The 23,796-nt window shown below is 38.9% G+C and overlaps 1 long non-coding RNA gene across 1 annotated transcript; it reads right to left on the bottom strand.

The window, feature by feature from the left end:
- Positions 1-13,284: 13,284 nt before the first annotated feature.
- LOC106941875 (uncharacterized) lies at positions 13,285-23,239 on the bottom strand. Its single transcript, XR_001423474.1, has 3 exons — positions 23,003-23,239; positions 22,679-22,750; positions 13,285-13,334 (listed from the first exon to the last, which is right to left on the bottom strand). It is a non-coding gene; the product is annotated as an uncharacterized LOC106941875 (long non-coding RNA).
- Between the last annotated feature and the right edge of the window lie 557 nt (positions 23,240-23,796).

Here is a 23,796-nt window from a genome sequence, read left to right as displayed (position 1 = left end):
GATCCCTACCCTACTGCAGCAGACTTGGAGAAAAGACAAAGGTCATTGATTGACGAAGATCTGTGCGTTTGAAGGACAACGGACAGTTCTGCTTTGCTTCTATTCTGAAAGGGGACTTTGCCACGTCAGGACAAAGACTCTGACCAAGGACATCTGAAGATTTCTGCTGCCGAGATCAATTGCCATCTGGGTGTGAGTTGAACTGCCCCCCATGAGCCTGGCTTAGTTAAACTAGTGACACAGGATAGGGATAGAAATGAAGATAGGTTATAATTGATTTAAGTTGAATTTATTGTCTTATTGCAAATTTGTAATCTCTGAAATTTAACCTGTCTGTCATTTATTCCTGCTAAAGCTTGCTTAATAAATTACATACTAAAAATTCCAATGAAAACTTGTGGACATTGAGATTAATTGAGTCATCTGATCATTGTAGTTTCCCTTGATTGCAGTAAAATTAGCTTACATGATTATAGAGATGTGGTGGCTTCATACTTTCCTATGGTGAGTGTAAAAATAATGACTCTGGGGCTTAAGTCTAAGTCACTAAATCTAATCTAGCCGTTAACAAATGCCATTATTTTAAGGAAAAGAGCTACCGTTAACAGGAGTGGTTGTTGAAGCTACGCAGCAGTGAGGGCTACTCTGCTGACTGTTTCTCAACTGAAAAGAGTCATAACTTCTGGATTGTAGGTAGTTAGAGCTAGACGCGTCTTTTCCGCCACCAGTTTAAATAGACTATCTCATATAAACTGACGTTGGGGTAAGACCCGGGTTTTAGAGATTTTCCGGACCTGTTAGAGAACTGGTCGATAGTCAGTCCAACGAGTGGTGAGAATAGGGCGGGGCTGGCTATTGCATAATAACAGTCAGGTCACAGGGGTCAAATAGGGACTTTTCAAAATAAAACATTATACTTCCTGTTGTCATTGGGCAAGGATTTTGATCTCATAATTTGACCAATGAATAGGGGATCAGGCGGGGATCAATCTCAGAAGGTTTTGTGTCTCAGTGAGTTTCCATGTAGGAGATATAAGATTTCCAAGTTTCACAGTGAGATGTCAAACTTTGAGGACTGGCCATACCCTTTCACCACAATCAAAAACTCAGTTTTGACAACTTTAGTCTTCCCTAGCACGCAAAAATAAACATGAAAAGTTAGCTTTGAAAAGATCCTCGTATTCACGTGTGACCTGGATTTCTAAGTAGGTAAAGCTCTGATTTATGATCCTAAATGGTAACATGTGCAATGGGCAACTGTTAGCTAAAGCATTAACCAGGAACAATTCACTCTTGCTGAAGTTTAGTTTATAGCAGTGGTTCTTATCCTTTTTTGAGGTACCGAACCCACCAGTTTCATATGCGCATTCACTGAACATAGGGGTGACCCAACTAGAGTCTAGTTGGGTCACCCCAAGATCACTAGTCTATTTAAAAGGTAGAGTCTCTGAGAACAGTTCTTGAAAATATAGTCAGTGTTTTCAGCAAAGTTGAGCTGACTGTCCAGGAACGACCCAAGGTATTTAAAATTTGCCACAGTTTCAACAGGCTGGCCATCGAGAGAAACTGGAACCACTTTAAGGTCTTTAGATCATTTAATTAGCTCTACATTCTTAAGAGAATGAAAATTTAATAATAAATAATAAAGACTTTGCAGTATTCTGATTTAGTCATGTAATTATATTAGTTGTGTTACCACCCCCACGCCACTAGAGGCAGTAGCAACCCCGAAAAGATGCAACTAAGGAGCAGATTTAGAAGTACACCGAAAGCTACAGAATTTGGTAAAAACTGTGAGCTTTGCTGAAGTAATTAAAGACACAAGTTCAAATCCATGCTGAGAGTGGAGCTCATTCAATCAGTGCTCCTCCGCAGCTCTGATTGGCTAAGCAATGTAACGTGATCCTCTGCAGCAAGAGATGGCAAAGCGGGGCGCGTCATCACGACTTTATATAAGTGTCTCTTTACCTCCGCGGCAGAGGCTCCGCCGAACCCCTGAGACCGACTCATCGAACCCCTGGGGTTCGATCGAACCCAGGTTAAGAACACTGGTTTATAGACTGATAGTTAACCAAATCTACAGAGGTAAGAACAGCAGGAATAGAAATCTAAAAAAGTTAATATCCATAATAGATCTGAGCACAAGGGGTTCAACTCCATCCATCCATTTTCTATACACCCTTGTCCCTTAGTGGAGTTGGGAGGGTTGCTGGTGCCTATCTCCAGCTAACGTTCTGGGCGAGAGGTGGGATACACCCTGGACAGGTCGCCAGTCTGTCGCAGAGGGGTTCAACTGTTAATAACGGATTCAATGGGCAGCCCTGACATGTTGAGCGATTGAGACAAACTTCCAGAAAATTGTAAATCAGCCAAAACACAGACTTCCTTTAATCTGGACTAAAACCCCAGATTACAGGAACAAATCTGAGTTTTTAAGTTGCTTTTGAAACATTATGAATGAAACATTAATCAAAATTCTGATGTGTAACCATGGCACTTGACAATTGTTGACTGTATGCTCTACAACTTTGTGTTTTTTTCTTTTGTGTGTGTGTGTTTTTATGATGTAAAGCACTTACTTTGAACTACCTTGTTGCTGAAATGTGCTCTACAAATAAACTTGATTGATTGAAAAATAGTCAGATTTAATATTATTTGAGGCATAGCGGTCAGAATAGAGTAGCCTAAACCAAGTCAGGAAATGCTCCCCAAAACCAAATATGTAAGTAAAATAATAACTGCCTCATTAAGAGTCTGAGGTAGGTGCACAGAGGTCAAAGATTCATTGTATCCCTCTAAAAGTAGCGGAGAAAGCTTGTCCCAAAATATTCTATAAAGCTCACAAGCATACTCCTCAGAGCCTGAACCTTTGCTGCCCTGCAGGGACTTGACTGCCTCATTGAGCTCAGAGATGACAATAGGTCTCTTAAGGTTGTCAGCTACACCCTGACTGATGGTAGGAATCAATTAAGAAGTTATCAAAATCGGTTATAGAGGGAGCACATTCCCAGAAAAATTGACATCTTGTCAATTTGTCTCAAACTGAATAAGGCTTTTGACTCATTTTTGTCTTTGAATTAGCCGAATATACAACATTTCTTTGGTGCCAAAAACATGGACGCAGGAGCTATGATGGAAAGATGGAAGCGGCATGGGGCGACAGGACAGTGGAGAACAGCATATTGAAAGAACACCGGACAATACAGAGTTCCACTATGCGACTACTGAATCAGATTGATAGGGAATTATTATAGGAAGACCCGGTCGTCAGATGTGTGCAGGAAATGCTGACTATGCTAATGGCAAAGGGGGACTGAACTGCCCTACTGAGGAGCACACTCCACTGGACACTCGACAAGTGGAGGTGGAGGCAGCACTCGCAGAGGAGTGTAACAACCGCATAATAAGTATGAATGAATGTGCAAAGTGCATTCACGTTGGAAATTATGAGTATAGAGCCCCAACAGGTGCAAGTGAATGAGATCAACACAAATTCCACACAGCACAGCAATGCTACAGTGAGGCTGCCTCAGCCAATAGTTGACAAATTCAACGGAAATGTCAGCTTATGGCAAGAATTTTGGAGCCAATACGAGACTGCTATTCACAGTAACCAAGCTCTTTGAAAGCGAGATACGTTTATATATATGCATATCACTGACAAGTAGTAACAGGCCATATAGAGAGACTAACAGAGAGTTTGGTAGTTCTTGAGAGTGCTTTGGTTGGGCGATCCAAGGCCCAGTAGTAATGTCCAGTTTGGCAGAAAAAACATGCATGCACATTCAGTTCAATGAAGACACCCAGATTGACAAACAGCTCCATGCATTCTGGGAACTTGAGTCCCTGGGAATCACAAATGAGAAGCCAGAAAGCCCAGAAGATCTGGAAGTGTTGCAATGGTTTGAGGAAACTTCCACTTTTAAGGATGGACGTTAAAAAGTGGAGTTCCCATGGCAACAAACATACTCCCCCCCTCCAAGACAACTACCACATTGCAAAAGACTGTTGAGTTTGAAAAGAAAACTAAAGAAAGATGTGCTGCACAACAGATACTATGAAGTAGTGGAGAACTAGTTAAAGGAAGGAATGGCTGAGGAGGTGCCAAGAGAGGAAATTGTTCCAAGCAGTGTGACACTATTTGCCTCATCATGCAGTGATGAGAAGACAAGGCAACAACACTAAGGGTTTTGTTTGATGCTTCTTCTGGATGGAAGCCCATCCCTCAATTACTCTCTCATAACAGGCCCTAATCTAAACCCAGACTTGATGAATGTTCTGCTGAAATTCAGGCTACATCATATTGCCAACATTAAAAGGGCATTTCTGCAAATTTTGCCATCAGAGAAATTTCTGTGGTTCTCAGGACCACATACCAATGACACAGATGAACATTTGCTTGTGTTCAGAATGACAAGAGTGGTGTTTGGAGCTTCATCAAGCCCATTCTTACTAGCAGCTACTATAAGGAAACATCTGAGACAATATCAGTCAGAAGAACCAGAAGCAGTAGAAACCATCAACTCATCTCTCTATGTAGACAACTTAATTTTAAGTTAAAGTGAGTTGAAAGAGGCCTTCACAGTGACTACCACAACAAATAACCTCCAAGAACTTAAAACTACTTTCACCCCTGGCTAAATCCAAAGCACCCAGCACTGCAGAGGACGAGCACTAGTCATAGTCAGGATGTACAACTTCCATTTCCTCCTCCTGTCCATTCTTTGGAGAATCTGGACTCTGTCACCATTCTTAAACACCAGGGCGAGGGATTGGAAGCTGGATATTACTCCATTCAAAATTAACAGGAACAGATGTCATTCTTGTGGGTTTGATGGCTCCCTCATTTCAGCTGGCACAAAATGACGACTACAGACCTCAGTGTGATTCATAATCACAAAATAATCCTGTTGAATGTCGACAATCCACTTCTTCCTCAACTCATCATCTTTAGGGAATGAAAAGAAACTCAAAGTAGAGTTGCATCGCACTGAACTGTACACTTTGGAACGCAACAATGGCAGCTTGATAAGTTATCCTCTCTTTTTTGGGATGAAATCTAGGAGTGTGATGTCCATGTAGTTGCCCTGTCTGCCAATCCAGGGGAACTACCTCCAATAACCACGCAATATTGCAAAGTCGTGTCAGTCAAAACAACCGCAGGACATCAAGAACTTGAAGGAATCTCAGGTGAATCTCATCTACCACCGGGCCTTCCCACCACCGCAGACCATGGAGGTGGTGGTAAGGGCACCACCATGTTATTAGAATGGGTTATCAGAATTGTGTTGATCATTCCACAAAATTTTTTGTTCTTAAAATCCTAACTTAGATGGTGATCAAAATGTGTTAACAACAGTATCAGAGGTATGAAGAAGAAACACTGCTGGATTGATTACAAGATGCAAGATATTTCTAAATGGAAACATAAATGTAGATACAGAGTATTGAGAAAATATGTTCTTGTTTGCTTTTAAATAATATATTTTGCTGATATCAAAGATAAAAACAAATATATTGGGCTATGTTGCACTGCTTTGTTTTAGCAACCAGATTTAGCATTGCAGGGTCCTAAAAATATGTCTGCAATTTTCCAATCTCCTTTATATACCTTAGTAGAATTATTGCATTTTCAAAAAACTAACTGACCTGTGATATAACTGAGCTCTACACATAAAGCTAAACAAAATAAAAAGAGAGGAAGAAATAAGCTTAACTTTGTCATGATGTCAGTTATATTTGGTTTTTTTCTGTGTCTTTATGGTATTCTCTTGCTATGTTTAGGATTTATGCTGTGTTTCCATGTTTATCTGGTCCTTAGTTTCATTTACCCTCTTGTGTCTCCCGTTGATTAGTAACTTCCTTCACCTGTTCCCCTTGTTTTTTAAGTCAGCACACACCTTGTGGTGGCGCGGGATCGTCGTCTGGTCGTGTGAATAGGAAAGGAGTAGCTCCGAGTTTAGTTTAGTTTTAAGAAGTGAGCTCCGTTCCTGGATGTTTTTTGAGTGCGGACTAAGCTGTACCTCCGAGTCCGACCACCGATTTCTGGGTGTTAAGATGAGAAATAAACATAAAACATCAAGCCGCTGTCTCCCTGAGCCTTTGTCCCAAGCGTCAACATCCAGCACCATGACAAACTTCAACTTACATGAAAACAAAAAATAATGCAATTGTGCAAATTAAAGTGCAGCAAGGAAGCAAACCAGAGCTGCTTGAAAACAGGATTCAGCAAAGTAGAGCTGAGAATATCAGGGGCAAAAGTCTGCATCTTTCTGCATTCATAGTTTAACAACAAACATAAATGAGGTGTTTGTGACTGACAATACTACTGTTTTTACTTTTGACTTGAAGGAAAAGACAAGTTTTTTGTTGTAGATCATGGTTAGAGGTACACTTCAATGTTTTAACACTGATGAGCAGGAAATGAAAGAAGAAAATGGAAGTGCAACTGTTTGCAATAACACGATAACATGCAAGACTGCTCCCCCTGAGGGCATGAGTCTCCAGATGAGCTGTCGTGCCAGAACAGTCAGGCAGGATGGAGGAGTACTTCACACTATTTTCTTTTCACTCTCCCACCATCTTACAAAAAGCCTTTTTCTAATTATGGAAATATGTTTTGTAGTACAGTAGGTGTGTTTGTCACTCCTGTTTCAAGCAGCCATTGAGGTGTGGCTCATTTGTTGTTGATCAGCGCTTTGAGGAGCGAGTTTGGACAGATGACATGTTGTCACAAACTCAAGCAGTAAGAGGACAGGCAGTGGACTTGAGCTGTAAAAATAGCATCAAATGAAAAGAAACCATAACATTAACAAGCCTTGTCTGGTGATGTGCAGAGTCCCTAGGGGTTTCCAACTCAGAGGCATCAGTGGATCTTTTAAAAAAACACATGAAAGCTGCTCTTCAACAAAGACCAGAGATACAAAGAATTGAAGAGAATGATGTCCACAACAGCAAAATTCTCAACAGTTTAAATCTCTGTAGCTTCATATTATCACTGCTAAAAACTGCTCTTTTAATAGAAAACACTCTATGCTATGCCATGCATTCTCTGTTTAAAGCCTCTTAGAAGGTGTGAGAGGTGAAGCTTTAAAGCCCTCTAAAAACAGAGACAGACCTATAAAACAATGTGCACCACACCTATGGGACCACAAGGTGTCTCTTATCCTCCACTGAAAATCTGCCCATCTCTCTTTGTCTTTGTGTTTGAAGAGTGTGGAGATAGTTGAGGAGAAGAGGGTGGATTGTTTAAGTCAAAGCAAGCAAATTTAAAGAGTGCCTGTGAGAAGTTTGTCCAGATGCTTCCCAAATGCAAGTCATATTCTGAAACTGATTCCAAACACACTGTACCTTTAAGTCAGACAACATGGTTAATTTAGATTTTGTTTATTCTTACAAGTCTATAAAATCATTTTAGTATTTGGATGAAGCAAGAGGGACACCTTAGGAAATAAATTAATTCAATACATAAAATCTGATTATTATTTCATCATATATTTCATTTAGTAATACTAATGAAATGGTTATGGGTGTATCCTAACACATTCCCACTGGCCCTTAAGCAGAGCTATAATGTAACTAAAGTTTTGTGATAACAGCCAAAAGTGCATCTGCCAGATCTGTGATGTCGTCATGGAGGAGTGGAATGCATTCCAATGGCAATCTGTGAAGTGTATCTACTAAATATTGACTTATAGGAGGTGAATATTTACCTATTTTATATTTAATATGATTTAAAATGATTTTTTGAAGAAATCAGTTTTCACTTTGATACAATTTTTAAATTGTTTTTGTTAAAAAAAAGTCATTTTCTTTAAAATCATGATAAATTTATAAAATGAATAAAGATGATTAAACATCCAAGTATACTTTTGGAAATGCAATTTTGTCAGCAAATAAAAGGACACAAGTGCACTAATAATAATGGGGCAGGACTGTTCTCTTGAATGTAAAAACAAATAATGTACCGACTTCAAGGTAAATAGTCAGAAGGAACCACAAGCAAAGATATCTTTCTGGAAACACTGGTGGAAGGAGAGCTTTTAGTCTGCATTGAAGCTAGAGACTGCAGCTATGAGAGCCCTACTGCACATAATGGAAGCCTGTCCAATCTGCTTAAGTTACAGTGGAAGACCATGGTGATGATGGTGATACAGTTATTCCAGTTGGGCAGCCCCACTACGTTCCTAACCAATCACTGCATTGGTTAGGGGCGTAGATCAGAACCCTTTGCTGATCGAATCCTCAGCATCTGAAATCATCTCTAGGGTGGGTGTGGGAGGAGAGCGGAACGGCAGGGCCCGTCCTCCCGTTTGAGAGCAGAACCAAGTGAAGGGTTGGGTAAGATACCTTGCCCAACGAAGGGGTGAGTACTGAGAGTGCCAGTTTTGGTTTTCAAGGGACCAGGCCAGGCTCAGGGCAAGGATCCTCGATGGTGCCGAGAGCCAGGAATGCCCCCTGCCGGCGGACCAGATCTACAAAGCGTTTCGTGAGAGATGGGAAGTCGGAGGGCAGTTCCACGGGCTTGGGGAGTTCTGAACGGACTTAGTCTCTGACAACTGGGAGTTCTACAAACCCATCCTGGCTGCAGAGGTGATGGAAAACCTAACCAAAATGGAAAACGGCACAGCCCCAGGCCCAGACAGGATCAGCAAAAAAGGTTTGCTGAACTGGGATCCTTGGGGTGAGCAACTGGCGTGGCTATTCACAACGTGGTTGGTCAGTGGAATCATTCCCCGAGCCTTCAAGGAAGGCAGAACGACATTGCTACCAAAGTTCATCGATCCCCCATGTTTGCGGTGCCATGAAATTGTCTGGGTTCAGTGGGGCTCATGATGGTTATAATCAGCACTGGGATGACACGTGACGGCTATGTTCAAGCCGGAAAGCAGGTCGCGGACAAGCTCGCCTCAGTAGTCCTTTCAGGTATCCTCTCAGTCTGGTCTGCAGAAAGTGGGTTGGTAGGCTGCCAGCAACATAAAAGACAAAGAAAGAGAAGTTTGCTGGAACATTTGTGTTCCTGCCTTGTTCACTCTCACAGCATGTAAAAAAAAGTGTGAGGTATTACTTAAATCATTTCTGTCTGACCAAGCCTCATTCTGGCCTTGTTACATATAGCACTTAAGTTCTGCAAATGACAGACTAAAATTATAAACAATGGATTGTCCTATTAAAAAATATACATCCAGAGACCCCAAAGACCAGTAGAAGGCTTGATTGGATTGTTTTATATAAATCCAACAAAAGCCAATCAACAGTGCAACGCTGTTCTTCAGTTTTTTACATATCCTGAATTATAAAAAGGACTCATGGTCAGATTTGGCAGTGACATAAAGCATGTTTGTACTTTGGAGTCAACAGTTCTTTTCACTAAGCAAACTGTAGATGCTCCAACAAACGGTTAATTTTGTCTTACTGTCCACCCTTGTTCTGGTTTTACAACCTCAGCCTGCTTATGTTTTTTGGGACAGAAGTGGTTTCTTTGTGACAATGATCACAAGATCATTGTCCAAAAGTGAAATGAAAACTGGATGAAAAAGAAAAAAAAACAGCCAGAAAAGCAGAGGGCAATTTCTGCAGAGCCAAAGAGATTCTAATGATGAAGGATTTGTAACAAGTGTGTGAAAGACTAAACTGAAATGTAATTTAAGTGTTGCAAACAAATTTGATTTAAATCTAGGTGCTATATTCATTGTAGTACACTACAAGCATGATAATTTTTCAAAGCAGCTCTCAGGACTCAAACCAACAAAGCAGTCATTGTATATTGATTTACAGTAAGTATAAAGCATTCACTAAGGCAAGAGTGCCAAGACCAGTTTTAAACAAACTCTGACATCACATGTCGCATATTCAAATTAAAAAGCCGCTTGCTCTGTGCAATCAGTGGAGAGAAAAAGTAATGTGTAAATGTTACAGGAAAGACAGGCATCATACTTTTCTGTTTCTTCTTCACACACAGTTTTTCTCTTCATGGTGCAAAATTTAAATATCAAGTGTAGAAACATGAGGAAAAAGCTTTATTTCAGTGTGTTTTTTGAATGTGGCCATTTTGGTCTTAGTGTGGATTATTTGCGCAGCTCAGACAGAAAAACTGCTTTTAATAACTGGCTCTAGAGGGAAAATTCAGATATTTAAGCTTGACTGACAGCCTCTCCAACCCCGGAGATAAAGCCAATTAAATAACATGGGTAGAAGAGAGAAAAATAAATAATCTAAAGCTGGATAAATAAATGCTAAATTATTTGAGTGACCTTAGAGGGTCATTATTTCACTGCACATGCATATTGGAGATTAAAAAACACCTATAAATATTTATGCGGAGCAATTTCCAGAGAGCAAATAAGCAGTGCATTATCTCTGTGTGGGTTTAAAGTGGAGTCATCCTGATGCCCCTTCCTCTGGCAGTGCAGACTGAGAAAAAAAAACACATTTAAAGTTAAATTAATGGAGTGGACATTACACATTATTAAATAAAAAAAAAATTATGCACATAAACTGCAGAGTATTGCAGAAGTACTTTAAAAGTACAGTTTCAGAGACTAACCAGGACACAATGCACCATTTTTAGTTCACTAATCTGTTCTGTTTCGTTTTACAAAGCATGAAAAGTGATCTGATTTGTATACATATCCAATTTAAATAGAGAAGAGATTAGAAGCACATCAATCTTGGCCCAGCCCCAGGGAATAGGGGAAAAGGTTACTAAATTTATCACTGTGGCTTCTGTTGCAGGAGATTCAAAAATGGGGATGGGAGTTAGAGTCTGACTGTCCTTTGAGAAAGAATAAAGCTCCACCTCTGTGTACTCTTCCAGCACAGAGACCATTAATTACACACACTCTCTTCATGCCCACACTGCATGTAATATACGTCTGAAACTATGAGTAAAGGCTCACACACAGTGATTATAAGCTGTTCATCAAAACATCCAGCGTTCCCAAACTGCAGTAGGTTAGTCCTTAATACTAGAAACAAGTGGGACGAGGATAAAAACAGATGCATTCTTTTATGGACAAATAGTTTGTTTTTGAGATATATTCACATATTTTTCTGTGTTGCTACATATGTCTATGATTAACCAACTGACAAAATAAAAATAATAAGGACCTGGAAACCAGAATAGGTAGAGCTAAAAGTTTAAGTGTGTGAAGATTCTGAGCTGAATTTTGCTAGCCATGCCAAATGCTGCCCTCTGTCAGTCTACCCCAGCACAGCTATTGCTACTATCCAGTAGCTTGCCACCATCGGTGTGTGAGTATGTGAATATGTGCATGACTGCATGGAATGTGAAACACTTTGGGGTCCTCTGGACTTGATAAAGCACTATACAAATACAGACAATTTACCATTTATTATACACAATATGAGACATTTCCACATTAGAAAACCAGCAGTGGATGAACATGTCATCAAAATACATCTGACCTTCTGAAGAATCGAGTAAGAAAAAAAGAAAGAAAGAAAAGGGACTCTAGACACTTTCAGATACCTGTGACAAAAAGCACTAAACATGTCGATCCCCCAAAATCATGGTGATAAAGCATGGATCGTTGCTATTATAATTATATGTACACACTGCTAGTTCTGATTGTCTCTCTTTTCACTACACTTAGAAAAAGGGACCATGGCGCGGCCTGTGGTGTGTGTGAGATTTCCTCTTTATTCCTTTGTGTCATGGTACTCACACAGGCGACTCTGAAGTTTGTTCTAAATGGAGAAACTTAACAAATAAATAATAAAAAATAAAGGCCCATCATAATGTTACCTTATTAACTCAGAGTCTGCTAACAGAACCATGCACACTGACTTGGACAAGACACTTCACTCACCTTGCCTGCTGGTGGTGATCATTGCATCAGACTGCCTCAATGCAGCTGTGGCTCACCATCAGTGTGTGAATGTGTGTATAAATGTAGTGTGAAGCACTTTGGGGTACAAGTACAGGTGCTGGTTATAAAATTAGAATACCATGAAAAAGTTGATTTATTTTTTTTTTATTTTCAGCAATTCCAGTCAAAAAGAGAAACTTTTATTCATTTGTTACATACAGACTGATATATTTCAATTGTTTATTTTAATGTTGATGATTATAACTCACAACTGATGCAATCCTCAAATTCAGTATCTCAGAAAATTACAATATTACTTCAGGCCAATACTAAAAAGGACTTTTAGAAATATTGGCCAACTGAAAAGTATGAACATGAAAAGTATGAGCATGTTCAGCACTTAGTGCTTAGTTGGGGTTCCTTTTCCCCAGATTACTGCAGCAATGCGGCGTGGCATGGAGTCCATCAGTCTGTGGCACTGCTCAGGTGTTACTAGAGCCTAGGTTGCTCTGTTCAGATTCTTCTGAATCCTTCAGAATCCTTCTGTTCTTCTGAATTGTTGGGTCTGGCAAATCAAATGTTCCTCTTCCATAGATTTTCTACGGGGTTTCCATGGGGTTATCATGGTCCTTAAAAAGGTGCTGGCAGCTTTGGTAAAGTGTGCAGCTGCCAAGTCCTGTTGGAAAATTAAATCTGCATCTCCAGACAATTGGTGAGCAGCAGGAAACATGAAGTGCTCTAAAAACTTCCAAGGCTGTGTTGACCTTGGACCTCAAAAAACAGTGGATCAACATCAGCAGATGACATGGCACCCAAACCATCACTGACTGTGGAAACTTTGAACCTCAAGCAATGTGGATTCTGTGCCACTCCTCTCTTCCTCCAGATTCTGTGATCTTAATTTCCAAAGGAAGTACAAGATTTACTTTAATCAGAGACTAGACTGAGAGACAATTTAAAAGCCTTTGTAGGTGTTTTAAGTTAATTAGCTGATTAGTGTGTGGCACCAGGGGTCTTCAATATTTAACTTTTTCATAATATTAAAATTTTCTGATATGTTGAATTTGGAGTTTTCATTAGTTGTCAGTGATAATCATCAAATAAACGTTTGAAATATATCATTCAGTTTGGAATGAATGCATGTAATATACACATTTCACTTTTTGAATGGAATTACTGATTTTAATCAATTTTTTCATAATATTCTGATTTTAAGACCAGCACCTGTACTTTACTTTTTACGGTTACTTTTTAAGAGGCTTTTCAAGCATTAGTTTATTGGACATCAAGGAGGGAAAAAAATAAATGCTGTCGCAACTTACCTGGAAAAGACTCAAATCTCATAAAATGTGTTTTTTTTTGTTTTACCTGTTTCTCACACTGGCCATAGTCTGAGCCCTGGTCTGGCTGAAAGAAACAGATTTCTCCTCGGTTTTTTGCGATCTCTATCAACCCAAAAGCTGTCCTCACTGTGGCATTTCGAGCATGAACGAAAACCATGACCTGTTCAACAAACATACAGAATAAAAATTAAAGCAATGCAAAAAGGAACAACTGATTCACAATTTAAAGTTTGAAAACATATCTGGCCCCAACAGAGTTCTTTCATACTCACATACAGGTGAACTTTGTTTATTTTGTGTCCAATATTCATTTGGCAACTTCTACAAATGGTTGCACTTGATTTTATTAGTAAGGAGGGCCTAATAAAAATGCATGCCTGACTTTTCAGATTTTTATTTTTCAAAACTTTAAAAATCATGCATAATTTTCCTTCTAATTCACAGTTTAGTACAAAATACTTGGTCACAAAAATGCTATGGAAATACAATTAATCTGTAATGGGACAAAAGTGGGGAAGGGATGTAAATGCTTTTAAAAGACACTACATAAAACAAAAATTGTTTTGCTTTGGTGTTCAATGAAAACAAATATTCTAATGTTTAAATATACTTTAGCTTCAATGCAGACATTGTGAACTGTACCCCTAGAATTTGGAATTTTGTCCCTTTTTGAAATTTGATTTGTTTTTATCTTCAGTCCATCTCCCACCAGACAAACAACCCTAGAACCTCACAGCTTAGCCTTTACTAAGTATGTGAAGTGATATCAGAATGGGAAAGAAGAAAAAGGAAGCAAAAGTCTTCTGACAACTTGCATTTTTCATGACAGTAAATGAAAAAATGTTTTACAATTTTTTTTACTTTTGAGGAGCTTTTGTGTTTGTTTATCCAATGAAGATCTAGAAGAGCAAAGGAGAGTAGCTGACTGCAGAGACATGCAGCAGGAGCAGTGAGCTATGTGCTTGTTCCAACACACACAGTCCTGAGGGAACACTGTAGCAAATGTTATTTATTGGAGGTGTTTTATCAGCACCACTGAGCTGTGTGGAAACGTAAGTGCCAGATTCTCAGCTTATTAAACTTTGTTCTGGCAGCATGCTTCCCAGAGGATGCTGGGAAATCATAAAGGAAATTTCATCCATCATATGCACCATGATGAAATTAATATACGTCAGCGCCACTTCTTGACAATTTAATATTGAGTGAAGAAGGGGTCTTCCCAGTTGTGCAGTGGACTCAGCAGCTAAAACATGGAAGGTGGACTGAAGCAGTGTATTTAAACATGCTAATAAAAGAAAAAGCTTCCTGGTGGTGGATGATCAAGATGCTTCATCATAAGGGTCTGTCTAAGAGAAGGGAAAGTGTGAGTGTGCGAGAGAGTGTACTTGTGATAAAATCAGCAGGATAAAAACAGTGCTTGTTAGGGAGTTCAACTCCAGCAGCGGATGGAAATTAAATGGCAAAGTCTCAATTTGCAATTCTCATGTTCCCAACAGGCCTTCTGAGGCTGCAGAGTGGAGGCAGAATGAGAGGAAGGTGGTGCATGGGTTCGAGTGGGGAAACGAAGATGAGGAGGCCTACAATGGGGCAAATAAGGCCTTGAGAAATTTTCAGATAGGTTATAAGAAAAACAAGGTTTGTGGTAGAGAATTTACAACGCAGCCTCTACGACTGCTATCAGTCCAGAAACATCTGCTTTGTGATGCACCCATTGCAGTTTCTGGCTGATTGTAAATCTCCACCAATCTTTAAAAAGCCTTATCTGTTGATTACTATTTTGGTCGATAATGATTTTTTTTTTTTTGTCTGAAATGCCACTAAATACAGCAAGAAAGTTGTTTATTTGGCTGCAGTAGGCCACTATTGTTAACTGCAAAAGTGCCAACATGACCTGGTGGGCGGGTCTATCAGTCAAACCTCTTTGATGGCAGAGCAACAGAGAACTGTTGAGATACAACCAATCCTCCAAAATTATCAGTGCACCTCTAATTACACCCACAAAATACAATAGATCGTATTAGGATGTTATTCCATGAATCAACATAAAGCAATGCATAAGTATTAAGATGAAAAAAACTACCTTTTTAGAACTTCCTCCCTCATAAAAAGTTGAAACATGTGAAAAGAATACTTTATACTCCCTCTTTAGTTCCACATCCCTCAACAAAGCTGCTCTGTGAATACCCTAGTTTGTTAGAAAATATTAGAGAACAAACCTAATTATTTGGGGTTTTGGGGAGAATGTTGTGGAGAGGTTTAAAGCTGAGTTAGGCTCTAAAACAATATCGCAAGGTTTGAACATTTACTTTGAGGAAAGTACAACTGTTATTCTGCCAAATCCTAGGTTTGGAATAAGAGAATTTAACTCAGAGAAGAAATTTTCAGCTCAGTTGGTAGAATCTCTCCAAAGGACGATTATTAGACATCAAGTCAACAAATCTGACCTTTATGCAGTAATAGCAGGAAGAAAGCCTTAAAAGAATCCTGTTTGTAGTTTTCTGAGTCGCTTAGGAACATTGCAAATATGAATGTTTCTTTGCTTAGATAAGACCACAACTGAAGAGAAGAGATGCACTGATTGCAGTTTCTGGCTGATCGCCAATCTCTACCGATTTTTAGAAAGCTTGATCTGCTGAAAGTCGATGAGTTGACAACAGTGGGGCGTCTACTGTTAACTGCAAATGTGCAGACATGAACTAGTGGGCCGGTCTGTCAGTGAAACCTCTCTCACAGCTGAGTAGAAAAGAACAGTGGTTGACTTTTAGACCTTTGCTGAGGTAGATAAGATTGATGGATAAGATCAGCTTCACATGTAAGTATCGACTGATCACTGATCTTCCAAAATTAAGGAAATTGGTGCACCCCTACTGAATAGTGTGGTGTAAAGCAGGCACGGAGCTATAAGGGGAGCTAGGGCCCGGGCCCGGATGGGTGCCCGGGTCTGGAGGTGCCAGGGAGGGAGGAAAGGTTTCAAGTCACTTTAATGTCTGATTATAGACAGAGAAAGTGATCCCTTGCCTGTTCAGAAAGGTTTATGTAATGTTAAAGTTACTGTCCCTCAATGGAATATATAGTAGTCAGTCACAGTTACTGTTTCACTCACGGTTTAGCCAATGTGCTTCCTGGGTAAAAAGCAAACGTCAAACGCGGCCCAAACCACCAGTGGCATAATTGCACCATTTTGTTTGCAGGAGGCAACTGCCTCCCCTTCTCAAGACCAATTTGGGTCAAACTAAGTCACACAGAGCTGTGTGCGGGGTGTCTTGTGTCACCGTGGTCAAAAGATTGTAGCCGTTTTTTATGCAGAATTGTGCTCAGATAATAATGTCGCTATTTAACTTAAACCATTCCGTTTCCAGTAGCCGGTATTTATACTTGCAGGTGACATGAATACTTTTTGAGAACATTTATCAGACATGGTGAGGAATTAAGTACATTCGTACAACTCTTCATTAAATAACTACAAAGACTGTGAAATGGCTAAAAAATACCCTCCTGGATGGAAACTTCAATGTGTTTGTTCATGGAAGATGCTGTCTGCAGAACAATGCGCTGCTCTCTCTGGGACCATTTCATTAAACCAAAACAGACGATACAGCAAGGACATGGGGTCCCGTCAGAGGATCTGTGCTGCATAGGAAAGGAATGCAAATATATACGTTCTGCTAACATAAGACGATGGTTCAACTGTTCAGCTTTGGATAAAGCATGGGAGAGGCATAAGACTACACATCACCCTTCAGAGATGATGGGAAGATCAGAGCAGAATACAGGACAACCCTACAACTAAACCTGCCACAGCAAAAATGGAATGGATTAGATTTAGGCATATTGATGACATAGAATGACCCAAAGTTGTGATCAAATCCAATCTAAACTCTGTGGTGATATGCTTACAGAGGCTTTCCACTGAGTCTGACTTTATTTTGAATGTAGTATAATAAAAAATAAAACAAAGTTAAACACAAACAAAATAAATGCCAAAAAAAGCAAACAAAACAAAAGAAGAACAGTACTAAAGTATATGTCCACCTTCAAAGGAGTGGGTAGAAGTATGAACTCATTTTTACAACCACCCCTCTTACAGTGCATCACAAAAGTGAGTACACCCCTCACATTTCTGCAGATTTTTAATTATATCTTTTAATGGGACAACACTGACAAAATGACACTTTGACACAATGAAAAGTAGTCTGTGTGCAGCTTATATAACAGTGTAAATTTATTCTTCCCTCAAAATAACTCTATATGAAGCCATTAATGTTTAAACTGCCAGCAACAAAAGTGAGTACACCCCTGAAAGACTACACCCGTAACTATACCCAAATTGAGCATTGTCATTTTCCCCACAAAATGTCATGTGACTAGTTAGTGTTACTAGTCCTAAGGTGTGTGTAGGGGAGCAGGTGTGTTCAGTTTTGTAGTGTAGCTGTCACACTCTCTCATACTGGTCACTGAAAGTTCCAACATGGCACCTCATGGCAAACAACTTTCTGAGAATCTTAAAACACAAATTGTTGTGTTACATGAAGATGGCCAAGGTTACAGGAGGATTGCTAACACCCTGGAACTGAGCTGCAGCACAGTGGCCAAGATCATCCAGCATTTTTAGCTGGGTCCATTCAGAACAGACCTCATGTTGATTGACCAAAGAAGCTGAGTGCACGTACTCAGCGTCTGTAATGGAAAATTTTATAATGTGCTCCTCACCCCTCTTGTGCTTTAGATTGTGTCTGATGAGATCATTGTGTCTGCATGATTTTATCATGAGATTGGCTAAGCTGCTCTCCTATAGACTTCCACAGTGTGACGTAACAGCAGAGAATGTCTGTGATCCAGGAGACAATCGGGGTGATACTTCCTCAACCCAGAACTGAGACTGCATTTCATATATTAAGTAACAAACTCCTTTCCTTAATAATAGACAAATGGCCAGGCCATTGGGGTTGGGCTCCACAGAATTGTTGGTACATCACAATCAGAGATTCACACCTATTGTCCAATCAAGCCTCTCTTCTCTGACCAGAACCTATAAATAAAAGGAAGCCAGATCCACTGTTGGTCAGAGCAGACTTGACAGACTCCCTTGTATTTCTGTTCTCACCTTGCAAGGTTTTAATACATTTCTTATTTCTTCTCATCCAGACTCTTGTTAAAGCAATTTTTTTTTCCATGACAGCATCACATCCAAATGCTGTCTTTGAAAGACAGGCACAGGAATGGTGTCAGCATTGCGGCAGAGATTGAAGAGGTGGGAAGTCAGCCTGTCAGTGCTCAGACCACAAGTCGCACACTACATCAAATTAGTCTGCATGACTGTCACCCCAGAAGGAAGCCTCTTCTGAAGTCTGCACACAAGAAAGCCTGCAAACAGTTTGCTGAAGACATGTCAACAAAGGACATGGATTTCTGGAATCAGGTCCTGTGGTCTGATGAGACCAAGATTAATTTGTTTGGTTCAGATGTTCTCCAGCATGTGTGGCAGCAATCAGATGAGGAGTACAAAGAGTGTGATGCATACAGCCAAGCATGGTGGTGGGAATGCCATGATCTGGGGCTGCATGAGTGCAGCAGATGATGGGGATTTACATTTCATAAACTCCAATATGTATTGTGAAATACTGAAGCAGAGCATGATCCCCTCCCTCTGGAAACTGTGTCACAGAACAGTGTTCCAGCATAAAAATTACCCCAAACACACCTCTAAGATGACCACTACTTTACTGAAGAGGCTGAGGGTAAAGGTGATGGACTGGCCAAGTATGTCTCCAGACGTAAATTCAATAGAACATCTTTGGGGCATCCTCAAGTGGAAGGTGGGGGAGCGCCAAGTCTTGAATATCTGCCAGCTCTGTGATGTCATCATGAAGGAGTAGAAAAGCAATCCAGTGTTAATCTGTGAAGCTCTAGTGAACTCCATGTCCAGGAGAGTTCAGGTAGTTTTGGTAAATAAAGGTGGCCACGCAAAATATTGATATTTAAGCAACTTTCACTAAGTTCACTTTTGTTGCTGGTAGTTTAGACATTCTTGGCTTTATATAGAGTTATTTTGTGGGAAGAATACATTTTAAACTGTTATATAAGCTGCACACAGACTATTTTTCATTGTGTCAAAGTGTCATTTTGTCAGTGTTGTCCTATGAAAAGATATACTTAAATATCTGCAGAAATGTGAGGGATGTACTCACATTTGTGATACACTGTATGGAGCATCATCCAACAAGTTACTATTCATGTTAACTTGGTTTTAACAGTCTTAGTATTTCCTAGATCCATACCTATAACTAGTTCAGTGCATTCATAATCGCATTCCCGTTTAAGCAACCATCATTTTTAACATGTTAAATTATTTCTAAATGAATATACCATAATGCACTAATACTTGACAACTTCAATAAATAGTAACAATTACCTTGATAATAGCAGTAACAACAGAAAATATTTCTCTTGTTGATATGCAGTGAAGTCCATCTTCTGAAATTATGTTTTAACATTTTATGTTTGGACATTGCTTGATTTCCATGCTTAACTCATTCCACAGCTTCACCCCACATACTGATATACACAAGCTTTTTCTTACAGTTCTGAATTTAAAATTTTAGAATTTACATTTTCCCTTAAATTATAAAATTCTTCCTTTTTTAAGAAGAGCTTTTGAATGTTTCCCGGTAATGAATTATTTTTGGCTTAAAACAAGATAATAACAGTTTGTAATTTTACTTTGTCAGCAAATTTTAACAGTTCAGATTTTATGAATAATGCATTTGTATGATCAAAACCACCAGCCAGATTACTCTTATTGCTTGTTTGTGTGATGTTATTAAAGATTATAGTGAAATTCTGTAGTTGTTTCCCCATAACTCAGCAAAATAACACAAAGGTAAGACGAGGGAACAGTAAAGAATATGGTGCCTCATGCATAAAAGAATACACAGTTTTCACACAAAAACTTGGTGTACGGACAAATTTAGAAAAGTGCAACGCACAAAAAAATTCAGATGTAAAAAAGCCATGCGCACGCATATGGCTGTGCACCTTTCTTTAATAAATCAAATACATAAGTACACAAATACATATGCAAATTAGTATAAATACCCAGATGTCTGCCACCACGTGAAGCAATAACCATGGCAACATCCTTGTTTGTAGCAAAATAAGTATTTATAATAGTAATAATTATATATTTTATTTAAAAGGTGCTTTCAGGACACATAAGGTCATCTCAAAACAACAAATAATACATTTTAAAGAATAAATAAATAAATAAATAAATAAATAAATAAATAAATAAATAAATAAATAAATAAAAAAAAAAAAAAATGAAGAGATCATGAAAATGCCTGTTTGAACATCATGGCGTTCAGCTGGGATTTAAAGACAAACAGCGTGTCAGAGAGTCTTTGAGTGGGAATGTGGACATTTATTCTAAATAGTAGAATCATGTGCATAAGTTGTACATTGACAGAATAAAGATGCTTTATGTCCATAAGGCATATTCACAAAGCGGGCGGCTCGACTGAATGATGACTGCAGTTGCACCGGTACCGCACGGCTCCTTCTTTAGGTTTTGCTCGGAGCTCCAGGATGATCAGTCCAGGCAATCTAAACTCTAATGAACCGTCATCATTTTTCAGCAGATCAATATGGTCTCTGACTAAAAGCTCCCTCTGAATCTTTCCATTGGCGATGTTCTCCATCAGAGCCAAAGCTCCACATTTACGCGGCTCATCTTTGCGTAGCTACTTATATACTTGTGATTGTCTACACACCTTGATCACCTTAAAAATAAAAAAAACATGTTTGGAGTTAATCTGCTGATCTAACCCTGTTTTCTTTTTTAGTGAGAATGAAATTACCTCATAGTTGCATTTCATGCGCTTTGGAGCACAGACCAATGCGTTACATCTTTATGGGACAAAAACTTTGGAAAAGTACTATTTACATTCGAGTGAGGTTTTCACATCCTTTTATTTTTATTTTCTTTATTTTGTGTGCGTGTTATTGTCTGTGGATAAATGTGGTTCAGTTTCATCGTTTATGTTTAAACAATAAAATAGTAAAATCATGAAAACAAAAACATCAGGTTTGATGCTTCTTGGTCTTAATAACTTAATGAGTCAGATTTCAGTGGATTGTATCTTGATATTTTCCACAGAAAAAGCATGTATGGCTGCTGCACATTTTCACACCAGAAAAAAGTGTGCATATACTTTTGACGTAAAATAAATTTTTATACATGCTGACTTGTGCGTAAAATATGGCGCCGCACATTTTTTGTGCGTACGCATGCTTTATGCATGAGGCCCATGGAGAGCTGCTTCCTCCAGGACAAGTTTAGCTTTATTTAAAATAAACAGTCTTTTAGACATTTTACTTTATATATATTTAATTTGAGATCCACAAGTTCTGTTGAATCTGACACCAACTTGTGGTATTTTTTGACAAAGAACAGGCCAGAATTTCAATCAGTAGATGTGTGCAGTTGGTAGAGACATTCTAAGAAATGCGGTTCAATAAACTATTGACTCAAGGAGGCAAGCTGCTAATACAAGATTCCCCCCAGAAAAAGTATTTTTAAAAAAAAAAAAAAAAAAAAAATCGGTCTACAACATAAAGTATGAAAAAGTTAAACTATATGAATACCTGGACATTTATGGCATTGCCACAGTGCAATGCCATAAGGAACTGTTTTAACTTCCAGAAGGGTTTTCCTCCAGAAGTTAACTTCCAATCCTTTGTACCAATCCTCAAATGTTTTTTTTTTGCCCTCTTTTCCACTATATCAGGTTGTTTCAGTAGATTGTTTACGTTCCTTAGCACTGAGCCACCTGCAGCAGTGCCGTTGTGAACTAGGGACAAATGTGGGGTCCAGAGAGAGATTAATCTACATTAAATCAGACAAAATATCTTTAAGCTCAATGTGTTTAACAATAATTATGGTCAAATAGGCCCTATCAGGGAAGTTTTTAGGTGTAGATTTCTATTCACTTTGGTCTGATTAGGTCCTGTGGGAATACACAAAAAAACTGCCCCAGAAAACTACCACGGTTCCTAAAAGGCTTTCTGCAATGGAAACGTACCTGAAGACTCCAAACACTTAGCCTGGATGATCAGAATTCAGCAAAGGCTGACAGCTCATACATTTTGTGCTTTCCTTTTTACACTCATCAGCTGGAAATGAGGACTTTGTATTGTAATGCTGGGAACTGTTCAAAGGATCAGTCTGAAATTTGATATGCAAGGCTGCCAGCATTATTGTAAACTATTTTATTTTTGGAGGGGGTATTTCTGTAACTCAAATACCTGCACAATCACATCTACACTAATTTAATTTATTTATTCACTCGTTTCTAAGGCAAAATAAATACACTGAATTAAAATGCCTTTAAATAAGCCAAATGTATATATAACATTTATTTCTAGGTGATGAATCTCTGCCATTTTCAGAACTGGATAAATGTATGAATGTCAAATATATTTCAGTTTAGATTAAAAAGAACTCACCTGATGTCCAGCTTTAATCTGCTGCAGAACCTTGCTGTAGCATACCTCTTCCATGTCATGAATCTGTTGGATCTGTGCAGAACACAAAACAACAGTGACTGATCTGCTGTTGCTTTAAAAGGTTTCATCTTCATCATAAAAGTGAAGTTTAGGCACTGAGATGCTTCATTTGTACAGTTTTTAATCTTTACTGTGAATACCAATGATCAAACATCAAATAATAATGACCATGGAGATAATAATGCAGCTAACGTCTTGTATCATTACACCAGTATTCTTGGTTGTAAACATGCATCTATCAATACATGATGGCCAACAATTTACCTTGTTTGTGGTTTTGATCCCAACAAAGGTTTGTCCAAGAGGCACAGGTCTGAAGCGGCTGTCAAAGAAGAACAAGCCGATATAGGGGTTGACGTGCAGGAAGGCTGCCACATCCAGGTAGTTTGGCAGGGTGGCAGACAGTCCCAGGATCCTGATCATACTCTGGGTAGACTCCACCTGCCCATCAAACAGAGTTAAAGCTAGACCAGAGATCTCTACATTCATCCATGTGGACAGAACTAAATCAGCCCTGGAAAGTCTTGAAAGACAAAAAGAAAAAAAAAAAAACGGTGCTTGTGTATATTTGTAGAAACTGACAACAAATATGGATTCATAAGAATGCTAGAGGCATTATAGGCCTCTAAAATACTTTTATTCTGTGGTTCCTAATGTTTTTCACTGTGTTTTATGACTATGTGAACAATTAATCCCAAGAGTTTTGGCATATTCAGGTTTGAAGTTAACTTTTAATTTCATGCACACTGTGGTGGAAATTTTGCATGTTTGTCTGTGCAAAAAAAATTGCCACAGTAAATAATATGACACTTAAAGTTTTGTAACTTTAAGTGAATTGTGATTTTATCAAGAGGATGATATGCTCAGAGCATACAAATACAAAGTTGCAAAAGGAACTGGTTTGCGTTGACCAGAGAGAATTGATTTTTAATCCACAGTGTTTCACATTGATGTGTATTGAGGATTGTGCAATGATGTGACTTGACTTTGTGCGCATGTTTAGGACAACTGTTAGAAGGTTGGGTAACACTTTATTTGAAGGGGGGTGAATAAGACTG

Source organism: Poecilia latipinna, unplaced genomic scaffold (genome assembly GCF_001443285.1).
Source record: "Poecilia latipinna isolate Pla-1442-1.1 unplaced genomic scaffold, P_latipinna-1.0 Scaffold3915, whole genome shotgun sequence".
In the NCBI taxonomy this organism is placed as follows: domain Eukaryota; kingdom Metazoa; phylum Chordata; class Actinopteri; order Cyprinodontiformes; family Poeciliidae; genus Poecilia; species Poecilia latipinna.
The sequence above is the reverse complement of the archived record's forward strand: the minus strand, read 5'-3'. Positions and strand labels throughout refer to the sequence as shown.